The sequence below is a fragment of the Triticum aestivum genome, chromosome 5A, assembly GCF_018294505.1.
Source record: "Triticum aestivum cultivar Chinese Spring chromosome 5A, IWGSC CS RefSeq v2.1, whole genome shotgun sequence".
In the NCBI taxonomy this organism is placed as follows: Eukaryota; Viridiplantae; Streptophyta; class Magnoliopsida; order Poales; family Poaceae; genus Triticum; species Triticum aestivum.
The window spans coordinates 552,042,868-552,059,513 of record NC_057806.1 but is presented as its reverse complement, the minus strand read 5'-3'; positions in this window follow the sequence as shown (position 1 = coordinate 552,059,513).

The following is a 16,646-nucleotide window of genomic DNA, read 5'->3' as shown; positions in this document are numbered from 1 at the left end:
TGAGAATACATATCACTCAAACATAATATTCTTCGAGCACTGGGCCTCTATCAAACGAGCACCCTCGAGAACCTCCTCGAAATAATGCTCGGCAGCCACTCGGCCTATGGCCGAACCCTGCACTGCAACAGTGGTAGCGTCCATCTCCGCCCAGTATGCTTCAACACGGGCAAGGGCCATCCGCGAGCCTTCTATGCACGCCGACCTCTTCATCGCATTAATGTGCGGCACCGCACCAAGGAACTTCTGCACTAAGCTGAAATAGCTGTTCGACTTTGGCTTTTCCGGCCATAGCTGATCCACAACAGACCTCATGGCGAGTCCGGACAACCTATTCAGTTCGGCCCATTCGGCTAGCTGGTCAGTCAATGAAAGCGGCGCTCTGGAACGTGGAATTGCGACCAGAACAGCTTGTCCACTTCACGATATGTCTGACCTTAGAAGTACTTGGTCGCATCGGCAACACTCGCCGCCAAATCCATATACGCATCTGCCGAACTCCATAGCCGATCCAGTGGGGCATACCGTGGATCTCCGAACTTCCTCTGTAACATGAAGGGTTTCCTAGCCGCAATATCCCCGGCTTCCCACAGCTCCTCCTTCTTCGCTCTCATAGCAGAACGGGTGTCTTTGTCCGCCGTCGTGCCCTTCTCAAGGTCCGCTGCCTTCGCTCGGTTTTCTTTTTCAAGGACCCGACAATGGTCGGCAGTGTCTTTTAATTCTATGGCCATCTTGGCCATCTTCTCTTGGCTCTCGCAATGTGCGGCCTTCTCGGCCTTCAACTCTTCGGCTGCCTTCAAAGCAGCCGCATTACTAATCCTCGCTTGTTCCTTGGCTCGGGCAAGTTCTGCCCGCAAGGCTTCCATGGTGGCAGCTCCATCTGTAGTCACATCATATTAAAGATACTAGCGTCATGCTGCTCTTACTATGTGGCGTTCACCAGATAATAACACTTACCCTGTGCCTCGTCAAGCCTCTTGTTAACAACCTCAAAGCCTGTCAGTAGAATCATAAAGGCTTCATGTAATCCGCGGTCGACGGACAAAATTCTCTCCATCACCATACCCATCAGCGTACGGTGTTCTTTTGAGATGGCCGCTCGCCCCACCAACTCCCTTAGAACGCCTGACCGCACACCAGACGGTGCCGGACGCAGGGGACCTCGGGGGTCTATGGTATTATCTTCTGGCCTCACCAGATCCAGAGAGGCCCTCCATGACGAGACTTCGGGGTCGCCTGCTTCTTGAGCAGAGGAGTCCGGGGGAGGCATTTTGCTCTCCATTATCTCTGGAAGAAGATCCCCCGAAGACGAGCTCAGCTGAGAGGGGCTAAGGCCCGAACTGCAAGATATATGCGGTGGTTATTTTCTCACAAAAAAGATAGCATACCTTTACTATTAAAGTATTTTGGATCACTTACGACTCGTTGGAGGGCTGACCCCCCCGCGGACTTTGTGCGGCAAAAGCACCCCCCGAGGCAGGACCCTCTATGGGAGACTTCTCACGTTTGGAGGCTTCGGCTTCCGGATCCTCAGAAGTAGTCCTTTTCCTCCCCCGGTTATCCTCCTTCATGGAGACGCTCATTCCCTCGGTTGGAACAGGCAGTGATGGGGGCCCGCGTCCGCCCATATTATCCACCCCGTATCTTCCTTCGAAGGCTCCGGGCAAGGTGCGACCTCGAGCATCTTTTCCAATACCGGATTTTCCAAACCCTCAAGGAGGGGGGCCAAACACCGGATCATCTTCAACTTTGTTAGCCAGTCCTGGTCAAAAAGCAAACTCTCAGAAATAACTTCGTGACGAATAAAAGATAGTGTGTTCGGCCAGAGGATTTCTTACTTCTTCGGCCACGCGGTTACTGGTCAGGCCCACGTCCTCGGTAATATCCGGACACTCTACTTGAGGTCCGAAGAATGACTTGTACATCTCCTCGTGCATCAGGACGAGGAAACTTTGAATGGCACGCGGTCCCTCTGGGTTGAACTCCCACAAGCGAAGGGGACGGCGTTTGCAAGGCTGGACTTGACGAACCAGCATAACTTGTATTACCACAACCAAATTAAAATCTCCCTCGAAGAGATCTCGGATGCGTCTTTGCAGTATAGGCACGTCCTTGGCTAGGCCCCAGCTTAGACCTCTGCTAATCCATGACATTAGTTGTGGTGGGGGCCTGAGCGGAAAGCGGGGGCAGCCGCCCACTTGGCACTTCTGGGAGCCGTGACGTAAAACCACTCCCGTTGCCATAATTCGGACACCTCTGGAAAGGGACCTTTCGGCCATGGAGCTCCTTCCATCTTGCCTATTGATGCACCTCCGCACGCTGCATGTTGCCCCTCGATCATCTTCGGCTTTACTTCAAAGGTCTTGAGCCACAGGCCGAAGTGAGGGGTAACGCGGAGGAAGGCCTCACACACAACAATAAAATGTCGAGATGTGGAGAAAGGAGTCCGGAGCTAGATCGGGGAAATCTAGCCCGTAATTGAACATCAAACCCCTGATGAAGGGATCCAGAGTGAGGCCTAGACCTCGGAGAAAGTGGGAGACGAACACGACGTTCTCGTTGGGTTCGGGAGTAGGGACGATCTGCCCTCGAGCAGGCAGCCGATGCGAAACCTCGGCGGTCAGGTATCTAGCCTCCCTCAACTTCTTAATGTCCTCTTCCGTAATGGAGGAGGGCATCCATCGGCCTTGAAGGTTGGTCCAAACATGATTGAAGATCCAGAGCACCTAACCTAGGCTTTGGGTGTTAGAACTCGAGGTGGGGGAAGGGTTCGATTGAGCACGAGAGGGAAAAAGCGAAAACCTTGTCCCTTTATAAAGAGGGTGAATATCAAGCGTCCTCTTCGTAGCCGTTTAGGACTTGCCTATAATCTAGGAGTCCTAGACACGGTTGGGTTACCCACGACCGCATTAATGAGAATCCCGTAATTGAGGGAACACGATCTCCTCTTCGGCAAGACGTGTCAAGAAACCGCCTCGCGTTATGTGTGGAGCTGGTTAAAAGAAACGGTTCGAATAATCACCGGGCCATGACATAACGTCGTGCTGCCAAAACAAGCCAGCAAATTAGATCTGCGAAAATATTTTTCTCTCTACGGTGGAATGTGGAACTTATTTTGCAGGATCGGACACTATCCTCGTATTCAAATTCTTCTGTGATCTATTCGGAAAAGGAACCCGCCTTGCAATGCCGAAGACAATACTACGCGCTGGACTCATCGTCATTGAATCCTGGTTCAGGGGCTACTAAGGGAGTCCTGGATTAGGGGGTCTCCGGCAGCCGGACTATCTCCATTGGCCGGACTGTTAGACTATGAAGATACATGGTTGAAGACTTCGTCTCGTGTCCGGATGGGACTCTACTTGGCGTGGAAGGCAAGCTAGGCAATAAGGATATGGATATCTCCTCCTTTGTAACCGACCTTGTGTAACCCTAACCCTCTCCGGTGTCTATATAAACCGAAGGGTTTTAGTCCGTAGGACAACAACCATAACATACAATCATACCATAGGCTAGCTTCTAGGGTTTAGCCTTTCTGATCTCGTGGTAGATCCACTCTTGTACTACCCATATCATCAATATCAATCAAGCAGGACGTAGGGTTTTACCTCCATCAAGAGGGCCCGAACCTGGGTAAAACATCATGTCCCCTGCCTCCTATTACCATCCGGCCTAGACGCACAGTTCGGGACCCCCTACCCGAGATCCGCCGGTTTTGACACCGACAATGACTTTAATATTATCACCTCCATATCTCAAAACAATTATCATGCTTCAATCTTTTCTTAGTATTCAACACACTCAAAAGAAAGTTTCACAAATCTTGAATACCAAGCATATTATTATTAAGCAAATTACCATGCTATTAAGAGACTCTCAAAATAATTTAAGTGAAGCATGAGAGATCAATAGTTTCTTTAAAACAAATCCACCACCGTGCTCTAAAAGATCTAAGTGAAGCACATAGAGCAAAATCATAACGCTCAAAGATATAAGTGAAGCACATAGAGCAAAACTACTTAGCTCAAAAGATATAAGTGAAGCACATAGAGCAAAACTACTTAGCTCAAAAGATATAAGTGAAGCACATAGAGTATTCTATCAAATTTTAATTCATGTATGGATCTCTCAAAAGGTGTGTACAGCAAGGATGATTGTGGCACACTAACAAACAAAGACACAAATAATACAAGACGCTCCAAGCAAAACACATATCATGTTGGTGAATAAAAATATAGCTCCAAGTAAATTACCGATGGAAGTGGACGAAAGAGGGGATGCCTTCCGGGGCATCCCCAAGATTTGACTTTTTGGTGTCCTTGGATTATCTTGGGGGTGCCACGGGCATCCCCAAGCTTAGGCTCTTGCCACTCCTTGTTCCATAATCCATCACAAGAATTCACCCAAAACTTGAAAACTTCACAACACAAAACTCAAAATAGAAAACTCGTGAGCTCCATTAGCGAAAAAAACAAAAGACCACTTCAAGGTACTGTAATGAACTCATTATTTATTTATATTGGTGTTAAACCTACTATATTCCAACTTCTCTATGGATTATAAACTATTTTACTAGCCATAGATTCATCAAAATAAGCAAACAACACACGAAAAACAGAATCTGTCAAAAACAGAACAGTCTGTAGTAATCTGTAGCTAGCGCAAGATCTGGAACCCCAAAAATTCTAAAATAAATTTCTGGACGTGAGGAATTTATCTATTAATCATCTTCAAAAATAATTAACTAAATATCACTCTACAAATAAAAATGGCAGCAGTTCTCATGAGCGCTAAAGTTTCTGTTTTTTACAGCAAGTTCAACAAGACTTTCCCCAAGTCTTCCCAACGGTTCTACTTGGCACAAACACTAATTAAACACAAAAAACACAACCAAAACAGAGGCTAGATAATTTATTTATTACTAATCAGGAGCAAAAATCAAGGAATAAAAAATAAAATTGGGTTGCCTCCCAACAAGCGCTATCGTTTAACGCCACTAGCTAGGCATAAAAGCGAGGATAGATCTAGGTATTGTCATCTTGATTCTTAATTCTTTGAGCGATGTTATGCTCGAATCCGGGAGGTTCTTTATGTTTCCCTTCATATTCAGAGATCTTGAGATCTGAGGAATCCAACCGCTTATTGCAAAGAGTAATCAACATATTCATGCGGTGAAGATTTACGCTAACGCTCTTAAGAGGTTCTGTAAAATCTTAGTTACTTCGCAAATTTTCTCAAAAACTTGCGTTTTCTCTTGGGTATGATGGGGCCCCTTTTGTTGAGGTAAAGTTCCTACTATACCTTCTATAATTTCATGCGTGATACTGGGATCAATTCCAATAAAATTGCCTTTGGCAACACAATCCAAAAGTTGTCTATGAGACATATTAAGCCCAAATAAAAGTTGCGAAGCAAAATTCTGAAATTTACTTCTAGGGTCCATTTATGATAAGATTCCATCATTCTAAACCAAGCATCCTTTAAGTTTTCTCCTTGCCTTTGTTTGAAGTGAAGGACTTCAAACTCGGGGGACATAGGAGCAGAAAGAGGACTAGCCATGACAACAAGCAAACAAACTAACACACAAGCAAACAAAGAGGCAAATAGAGAGGGAGGATAGAGAGAGAGGGCGAATAAAACGGCAAGGGTGAAGTGGGGGAGAGGAAAATGAGAGGCAAATGGCAAATAATGTAATGCGAGAGATAGGGATTGCGATGTGTACTTGGTATGTTGACTTTTTGCGTAGACTCCCCGGCAACGGCGCCAGAAATCCTTCTTGCTACGTCTTGAGCTTGCGTTGGTTTTCCCCGAAGAGGAAGGGATGATGCAGCAGAGTAGCGTAAGTATTTCCCTCAGTTTTTGAGAACCAAGGTATCAATGTAGTAGGAGGCCACGCTCAAGTCCATCGTACCTGCACAAAACAAGAGCTACTCGCAACCAACGTGATTAGGGGTTGTCAATCCTTTCATGGTCACTTACGAGAGTGAGATCTGATAGATATAATATTTTTGGTATTTTTGGTATGAAGATGCAAAGTAAAAAGTAAAAGCAAAGTGAAAAAGCAAAGCAAGATTAATGTAATGGAGATTGATATGATGAGAATAGACCCGGGGGCCATAGGTTTCACTAGTGGCTTCTCTCAAGAGCATAAGTATTCTACGGTGGGAGAACAAATTACTGTTGAGCAATTGAAAGAATTGAGCATAGTTATGAGAATATCTAGGCATGATCATGTATATATGCATCACGTCTGTGACAAGTAGACCGAAACGACTCTGCATCTACTACTATTACTCCACTCAAACCGCTATCCAGCATGCATCTTGAGTATTAAGTTAAAAACAGAGTAACGCCTTAAGCAAGATGACATGATGTAGAGAGATAAATTCATGCAATATGAAATAAACCCCATCTTGTTATCCTTGATGGCAACGATGTAATACGTGCCTTGTTGCCCCTTCTTTCACTGAGAAAGGACACCGCAAGATCGAACCCAAACTAAGCACTTCTCCCATGGCAAGAACTACCAATCTAGTTGGCCAAACCAAACGGATAATTCGAAGAGACTTGCAAAGATAACCAATCATACATAAAAGAATTCAGAGAAGATTCAAATATTATTCATAGATAGACTTGATAATAAACCCACAATTCAGCAATCTCAACAAATACACCGCAAAAAGAAGATTACATCGAATAGATCTCCACAAGAGAGGGGGAGAACTTTGTATTGAGATTCAAAGGGAGAGAAGAAGCCATCTAGCTACTAACTATGGACCCGAAGGTCTGAGGTAAACTACTCACACTTCATCAGAGGGGCTAGGATGATGTAGAAGCCCTCCGTGATGACGGCCCTCTTCCGGCGGAGCTCCGGAACAGGCCCCAAGATGGGATCTCGTGGATACAGAAAGTTGCGGTGGTGGAATTAGGTTTTTGGCTACTGTTCTGATCGTTTGGGGTACATAGGTATATATAGGAGGAAGGAGTACGTCGGTGGAGCACCGAGGGGCCCACGAGGCAGGGGGGCGCGCCCTAGGAGGGGGCGCACCCCCCACCCTCGTGACCTCCTCTTTGATCCCTTGCAGTAGGGTCCAAATCTCCTAGATCACGTTCGGTGAGAAAATCACGTTCCCGAAGATTTTATTCCGTTGGGACTCCGTTTGATATTCTGTTTCTCCGAAACACTGAAATAGGCAAAAAACAACAATTCTGGGCTGGGCCTCCGGTTAATAGGTTAGTCCCAAAAATAATATAAAAGTGGAAAATAAAGCCCAAAATAGTCCAAAACAGTAGATAATATAGCATGGAGAAATCAAAAAGTATAGATACGTTGGAGACGTATCAGCAGTTGACCCAAGGAACGTATGGTTTGGTTTAAGTGCGAATGGCATTATTCCTTTCGGGGAGCAGAGCAGCAATCACAGCACCTGGCCCTGATACGTCCATTTTGCATCATGCTTTTATATCGATATTTATTGCATTATGGGCTGTTATTACACATTATGTCGCAATACTTATGCATTTTCTCTCTTATTTTACAAGGTTTACATGAAGAGGGGGAATGTCGGCAGCTGGAATTCTGGGCTGGAAAAGGAGCAAATATTAGAGACCTATTCTGGACATCTCCAAAAGTCCTGAAACTCCATGGTAATTATTTTTAGAATATATAAAAAGTATTGGGCGAAAGAAGTACCAGAGGGGGGCCATCCACCGTCCACGAGGGTGGGGGCGTGCCCTACCCCCCTAGGCGCGCCCCCTGCCTCATGGGCTCCCTAGTGGCCCTCTAATGCCCATCTTTGGCTATATGGAGTCTTTCTCGAGGAAAAAATCATAAGCTATCTCACGGGACGAAACTCCGCTGCCACGAGGCGGAACCTTGGCGAAAGCAATCTAGGGCTCCGGTGGAGCTGTTCTGCCGAGGAAACTTCCCTTCGAGAGGGGGAAATCATCAAAATTGTCATCGCCAACGATCCTCTCATTGGGAGGGGATCAATCTCCATCAACATCTTCACCAGCACCATCGCATCTCAAACCCTAGTTCATCTCTTGTATTCAATCTTTGTATCCAAACCTCAGATTGGTACCTATGGGTTGCTAGTAGTGTTGATTACTCCTTGTAGTTGATGCTAGTTGGTTTACTTGGTGGAAGGTCATATGTTCAGATCCATTATGCATATTAATACCCCTCTGATTATGAACATGGATATGATTTGTGAGTAGTTACGTTTGTTCCTGAGGACATGGGAGAAGTCTTGCTATAAGTAGTCATGTGAATTTGGTATTCGTTCAATATTTTGATGAGATGTATGTTGTCTTTCCTCTAGTGGTGTCATGTGAATGTCGACTACATGACACTTCACCATTGTTTGGGCCTAGAGGAAGGCATTGGGAAGTAATAAGTAGATGATGGGTTGCTAGAGTGATAGAAGCTTAAACCCTAGTTTATGCGTTGCTTCATAAGGGGCTGATTTGGATCCATATGTTTCATGCTATGGTTAGGTTTACCTTTATACTTCTGTTGTAGTTGCGGATGCTTGCAATAGGGTGATGAGGACATCAATACAATTGTTACACCCACAGCCCCTGCTGCTATACATACTGGACCAATTACTAGAGCTCGTGCACGCCAACTAAATTACCAGGTACTTTCGTTTCTTGGTAATGATTCTAATGTTCATGAGAATATGATGCTGCCTAAATTACCAGGTACTTTCGTTTCTTGGTAAGTGGGATGCTTGTATAAGTAAGGACTGTACCCAAGCACTGGTCCACCCACATATCAGATTATCAAAGTACCGGACGCGAATCATATGAGCGTGATGAAAACTAGCTTGACGATAATTCCCTTGTGTCCTCGGGAGCGCTTTCCTTTATATAAGAGTTTGTTCAGGATTTTCCTTTGCTACAAAAAGGATTGGTCCATCTTGCTGCACCTTATTTACTTTTATTACTTGCTACCCATTACAAATTACCTTATCACAAAACTATCTGTTACCGATAATTTCAGTGCTTGCAGAGAATACCTTGCTGAAAACCGCTTATCATTTCCTTCTGCTCCTCGTTGGGTTTGACACTCTTACTTACCGAAAAGGCTATGATAGATGCCCTACACTTGTGGGTCATCAAGACTCTTTTATGGAGTGAAGCGCTTTTGGCAGGTGGAATTTGGTAAGGAAAAAATTTATATAGTATGCTGAAATTTACTGTCACTCGTTACTATGAAACATAATCCTTTAAGGGGATTGTTCGGGGTATCTTCACCCCAACCAGTAGAGCAAATAGTTGCTCCTCAACCTACTGAACCTAATGAAAATGTTTACTTTGAAATTCCTTCGGGTATGATAGAGAAACTGCTAGCTAATCCTTTCACAGGTGACGGAACATTACATCCTGATTTGCACCTAATCTATGTGGATGAACTTTGTGGATTATTTAAGCTTGCAGGCATGCCTGAGGATGTTATCAATAAGAAGGTACTCCCTTTATCTTTGAAGGGAGAGGCATTGACATGGTTTAGTCTATGTGATGATATGGGATCATGGAACTACAACCGATTGAAATTGGAATTTCATCAGAAGTTTTATCCTATGCATCTTGTTCATCGTGATCGTAATTATATATATAATTTTTGGCCTCGTGAAGGAGAAAGCATCGCTCAAGCTTGGGGGAGGCTTAAGTCAATGTTATATTCATGCCCCAATCATGAGTTCTCAAAAGAAATTATTATTAAAAAAATTATGCTCGGCTTTCTCTCAGTAATCGCTCCATGCTCGATACTTCTTGTACTGGATCTTTTATGATGAAGACTATTGAATTAAAATGGGATTTATTGGAAAGAATTAAACGCAACTCTGAAGATTGGGACCTCGATGAAGGTAAGTAGTTAGGTATAACACCTAAGTTTGATTGTGTTAAATCTTTTATGGATACCGATGCTTTCCGTGAATATAGCACTAAATATGGACTTGACTCTAAGATAGTGTTTTCTTTCTGTGAATCCTTTGCTACTCATGTTGATCTCCCTAAGGAGAAGTGGTTTGAATATAATCCTCCTACTGAAGTAAAAGTGGTTGCACCTATTAAAGTTGAATAAAAGACTATCACTTATAACGATCATGTTGTTCCTACTGCTTATATTGAGAAACCACCTTTCGCTGTTAGAATAAAGGATCATGCTAAAGCTTCAACTATGGTCAACAAAAGTAATATTAAGACACCCAAACCCCCTGAGCAAATTAAAGTTGAACCTAGTGTTGATATGGTTAAAGATCTCTTGGCCGATAACATTGATGGGCATGTTATTTAATTCTGCAATGAATCTGCTAGAATTGCTAGACCTGAAACTAAAAATAAACATAGACCTGTTGTAGGCATGCCTGTTATTTTTGTTAAAATAGGAGATCATTTCTATCATGGCTTTATGTCATATGGGTGCTAGTGCAAGTGCAACACCTCATTCCTTATACAAAGAAATTATGCATGATATTGAACCTGCTGAGATAGAATAGATGATGTTACAATTAAGCTTGCCAATAGTGATACTGTTTCACCAGTTGGGATTGTTAGAGATGTTGATGCATTGTGTGGGAAAGTTAAATATCCTGCTAATTTTCTTGTTCTTGGTTCCCCACAATATGACTTTTGTCCCATTATATTTGGTAGAACCTTCTTGAATAATGTTAATGCTAAGATAGACTGCAATAAGGATATTGTTTCTGTTGGTTTAGGGGATATGTCTCATGAGTTTAATTTTGCTAAATTTTGTAGACAACCCCATAATAAAGAATTGCCTAGTAAAGATGAAATTATTGGTCTTGCTTCTATTGTTGTGCCTCCTAGTGATCCTTTTGAACAATATTTGCTAAACCATGAAAATGATATGTTTATGAATGAAAGAAGGGAAATAGATGAAGTATTATTTAAACAGGGACTTATTTTGAAGCACAACTTGCCTGTTGAAATCTTAGGGGAACCATTATTGCAATTTTATTGCAATTTTATTTGAGGGAGAGGCATAAGCTAACATACTTTCTCTACTTGGATCATATGCACTTATTATTGGAACTCTAGCAAGCATCCGCAACTACTAAAGATCATTAAGGTAAAACCAAACCATAGCATTAAAGATCAAGTCCTCTTTATCCCATATGCAAACAACCTACTTACTCGGGTCTGTGCTTCTGTCACTCACGCCACCCACCATAAGCAAATCATGAACATATTGCAAACCCTACAGCGGGAATTCCTCACGCTTGCGTGACACGGAGAGCACCATAAGACAGCACAATAATAAAACATGCAACTCAAACCAATCACGATCATCAATTAATCCATAGGACAAAACGGATCTACTCAAACATCATAGGATAGCCATACATCATTGGGAAATAATATATAGCGTTGAGCACCATGTTTAAGTAGAGATTACGGCAGGTAAAATAGGGGTTACACCGCTACATAGAGGGGGGAAGAGTTGCTGATGATGGCGGTGAAGTTGTTGGTGAAGATTGCGGTGATGATGATGGCCCCCGGTGGCACTCCGGTGCCACCGGAAGCGAGGGGGAGAGAGCCCCCTCCTGCTTCTTCTTCCTTGACCTCCTCCCTAGATGGGAGAAGGGTTTCCCCTCTAGTCCTTGGTCTCCATGGCGTGGGAAGGGCGAGAGCCCCTCCGAGATTGGATATGTCTCTCTGTCTCTCTATGTTTCTGCGTTCCCAGATTCTACCCTTTCACCGTTTCTTGCATTCCCAAAGATCCATAACTCCGACTGGGCTGAAATTTTAACACGATCTCTATCCGGATATTAGCTTTCTTGCGGCGAAAGAAGGACACCAACTGCCTTATGGGGTGGCCACGAGGGTCAGGGGCGCGCCTAGGGGGTGGGGCGCGCAAGGTTGGAAAAAGCGATAGGCGTAAGCGAGGCGGTTGGCCTTCGCCTAGTGCCTAGGCGGTGCTTAAGCGCCCAAGGCACGACCTAGGCAGTAATATAATTTTTACTATGAGGGTGTATTTGTGGTTATTATATGTGTATTGGTATTAATTTTATGGCATATAAATAAGCTAACTACTAGGTACTACCATTGGAATATGACCCATTTGGCATATCTGTGCAGTATGGTATGATTTCTTGCTTGGGTAGAAATTTTTTTGCTTGCACTACCTAGACTCACATTTATGCCCTAGGCGAGGCGTTTGACCATCACCTAGCGCCTAAGTGTGCCTAAGCGCCTCCTAGGCACTACCTTTTCCAACAGAGGGCGCGCCCCCTGCATCGTGCCTCCCTCGGGCACCGTCTCGCGTGGATTTTTCTTCCCAGAAATCATATATATTCCAAAAAAATCTCCGTCAGTTTTTATCCCGTTTGGACTCCGTTTGAAATGGATATTCTGTGAAACAAAAAACATGCAACAAATAGGAACCGGAACTGGGCACTGGATCAATATGTTAGTCCCAAAAATAGTATAAAAAGTTGCCAAAAGTATATGAAAGTTGTAGAATATTGGCATGGAACAATCAAAAATTATAGATATGACGGGGACGTATCATACCTCGCTGCCTTCGTGTCCATGTGCAAGAATTTCTTGGGTTGTAGACCACACTGGGGCCTCTTCAAGCACATTTTTACGTGTCATTCTCAGTCGGTCAAGAAGGCCAACCCGAGTGATGAGAGGACGCACGTGATCCAAATGTGTGGGGGTCTTGGGAATGAGAGGTAAAAGCACTTTCCCGGCCATGATCCTTCCCGAGTCAGTCCGAGGGTGGTAGTCGACCTGGTTCTATTGCAAAGACCAGCCGACTCCAGGTCAGTCGACCGGACTCCCCCCTTCTCCATTGCTCGAGTCGAGAAGCCCTCCGCCTTGAAAGTGACCCCGAAGGAGAAAGCGGAGGTGAAGGTGCTGGTCGAGCGGGTGGTCTAACTCGTCCGTGATGGCGTGACTGGCATGGATCTGTTGGAGGTCTTCCTTAAGCGACGCATTCAGCCGCTTCAAGCTCGTGACCATCCGATGTGGATGTATTCGGGCATTGAGGATTCCACTCGGATCCACCCAGAAGAGGTCGACGAGGATACGATGGAGAAGTGGCTGAGGGGTATCATTGGCAACAAAGATAACCCCAGGGGGTCTAGAGAGTCCCTCCACTCGACAACTCACGTCAACCAGACAAGGTTCAACTCTAAATTGTCGAGTGTTCTCTTGATTTATCATGTAACTACTTGTTGTCAACCGACTAATTTTTTCTTCACTTGTTGTCTTTTAGGCCCTTATTGAGATCTACTCGATGCCCAACGGGGAGCGGGAGTAGGATCCGGAGAGGGAGGCGAGCGAAGGCGAGAGCGGCGAGTGGCACTCTGATGAAGAGGAGGACGAGGAGAGTGACGACCCGAGTGATGAAGAAGAGGTCGACTCACCTCCCCGTAGGGAAAAGCGATCCAAGCACACTCATGACCCAGCAAGCATCCATGACAAAGCGACCGTGCCGACTGGGCAGTCGTCAAAGCGCCCTCGAACGTCTTCTCCAGTGCCGAGTGAGAAGGCACCAAAGCAACCGAAAGCTGCGCCGTCTCCAGCGCCGACTGAGAAGGCACCGTAACAACCTAAAGCGACACTGTCAAAACCGTAGAAGGCCTTGCCCATGATCAAAGTGGCCATTCCTACTGTTTCCGGGTAATATTCGGACCTAATTTCTTGGTTTAGTACGAACCGAGTTTTGGTCAACCCACCGTGATAGACATGACCGACCGAATCTTGAAATTTGCAGTGCTGCTACCTCCGGGACTTCCAACCATAAGTATGAAGATGAAAAAAATGGAAGATGCAGTCACTTCCAACCCGGGTACAACTCTCGTAATCATGTCTTCAGTTACTCGAATGTTTTATCGGTCGATTAAATTATGGCGATTGATTCTTTTTGCAGCTCCTCCCAATGTTATTGAACTTCCAGACGATGACGAGGACATGCCGCTGAGGCCCAGGAGGAACAAGAAGGCATCAGCTGGCAAGACATCCCAATCAGTGCTAGCGGCAGAGCCAGCGATTCAACAACATGAAGATGTGACTCGGGCTTCTGTTACTTTCACTGATCCAGTATCGAGTGAACGCCCCACATCGTCGACTGTACCAGTGTTTGCTTCAACCTTCCAGCTTCAAGCCTCAGAACATCAAGCTACTACATTTGCACCGTCAGTCCCATTATTCACCACTCATCACGTTCCAGAAAGCCAGGCGGAAGCCACTGTAGAAGCCATTCGCCAAGCTGGCATAATGATGGAGCGAGTGAATGTGGTGCACAAAAATAGTCAGGCTGCTTATGACGCCAGCGCGGCCCTTCGAGACAATGTCTAGGTAAGTTGGCTTCCGACTGAACTCTAATCTTGTTGTTTGTTCTGTTAGGATATGCTACCCGAAAACCTTTCTTCATGCAATTTCTTGTAATTCTGCACTTCGCATCTGCGCACCCACTGAGTGTTTGACAACTTTGTTGTTTCACTCTTCCACTCGGTCTGGGCGGACCATGTAGAGTGGAATATGAACCAGTGGGGGCACGCTAAGTGCACCCACTGGGTGTAGTCCACGAGACCACAATCGACTGCTGGCAGTCGGTTGGGGTCTAAGTATGTCTCTCTTCTTCTCTCTTCTTTTTTCTTTTTTTCTTTCTTCCACTCGGTCTGGGCGGACCATGTCGAGTGAAATCTGAACCACTGGGTGTAGTCCCTGAGACTACTAAAGAATGTTTGATTCTGCAGTAGTCTTAAAGTTTTATTCACTTGGAAGTAAATGATCTTTGATCTTGTCCATTGACATGTCTTTTGCTAATTGTAGAAATCATGTGCGCTTATCTCCAAGTTTGCTGAATTCGAGGAAAAGTAGAGACAACTCAACCTTGACATGGAGCTGGCCCATCAAAACTTGAAAAAGGCTAAAGATGAAGTGGCTGGTACGTAAGGTAACGACCTATCGATTGTTTATTTTGACCATCCTTCAAGTTATCTCTTCATTCTTTTGTCTGACCCGAGTGTATATCTTGCAGAGAAAATGAGGTAGGCTCTGGCGAAGAAGGACCTCTATCTTGCAACTGCGCAAAAGGAGGCTCAGGAGAAGACTGCACTTGCTGACAAAAAGCTGGCTTCGGTCAATGCGCTAGAGGAGGAAATCACCAAGCTGAAGGCGTCTATTACCGAGTCCAACCGAGAGGCGACTCGTCTGAAGAAAGATAAGGTGACTCTGAATGAGCAGCTGGAAAGCATGTCTCGTAGGAGAAACGACCTGGAAACTTATCTGAAAGCACTCGCCAAGAAGCTCTTCCTTATGCTCGAAGGTACTTTTCTTTATCCGACCGATTTACTGTTTGCAAGTCACCATGAACCGGTCGACCCATTAACTCCTTGAATCTGCAGAATTCTACCAAAACATTGAAGAAGAAACTGGACAGATCGAGACAGGCTTGGACCACATCCTTTCTCCTGTCGGCGATGAGGCTGCCATGAACGTGCTCCGACTAGAATCTCGTGTTGCTAGCATTACAAGCTATCTTGCTCTCCTGAAGGTGGCGGTGTCGCGCATTGATACATCACTTTGGCCAAGGGCAACGCTTCAAAATGACCTCGAGCCCCTGATGACAAGACTCAATGAGGTTCCTGGTCGAGTGCAGGAATGGAAGAAGTCTTCTACCCGATGTGGTGCTGACGTGGCTCTGTCGCTGGTTCGGGTCCACTGCAAAAAAGCCCGAGAAGAGAAGCTGGCGGCGATCAAAGTTGCCAACACAAAAAGGCATGACTTCCAATCCTTCATGGAAACCTTCATTACTGCTGCCACTCGAATCGCTGACAGAATGGATCTGGACGAGCTCATCGAGCCTGCAAGCCCTCCTCCTGCGGAGTGAACAAACTTTATATCTCGCCTTAAATTTGCCTCGAAATGCCGAGTGATTTTGTAACCGTTAAACTCCTTCGAGCCTAATGCCCGATTACTTTTATCCGTGTTATGGAACTTTAGGATTTATCTGAACTTGATTTATCTTCTGAATGTGCTTGTGTTTGCCTTCGAGTGGAACTTGTTCTTCACTTGGAATAGTCTTTGTACTTGAGATGCAGTTCCGAGGAGGATGTCCCAGTCGACCTGCACCTCACTATCCTTGCATATTAGGATGGAGCGCATGTTGTATTTATGGCGCAGCTCCAAAGAGAAGGTTGTAGTCGACCTACACCTCATCGTCCTTGCGGATGAGGATGGAGCGCACGTTGTATTTGTGGCGTAGCTCCGAAGAGAAGGTTGCAGTCGACCTGCACCTCATCGTCCTTGCGGATGAGGACGGAGCGCTCATTGTATTCGTGGCGCAGCTCCGAAGAGAAGGTTGCAGTCGACCTACACCTCGTCGTCCTTGCGGATAGGGATGTGTTTCAAACTTAGGCGAGTACTGGACTGCAGCTAAGCCCCCGAGTGTGAGGATTGCTCACCGCTCGGTAGGATTTTTTAAACTTAGGCAAGTACTGGACTGCAGCTAAGCCTCCAAGTGAGAGGGTTGCTCACCACTCGGTAGGATTTTCAAACTTAGGCGAGTACTGGACTGCAGCTAAGCCCCCGAGTGAGAGGGTTGCTCACCACTCGGTAGGATTTTTTAAACTTAGGCGAGTACTGGACCGCAGCTAAGC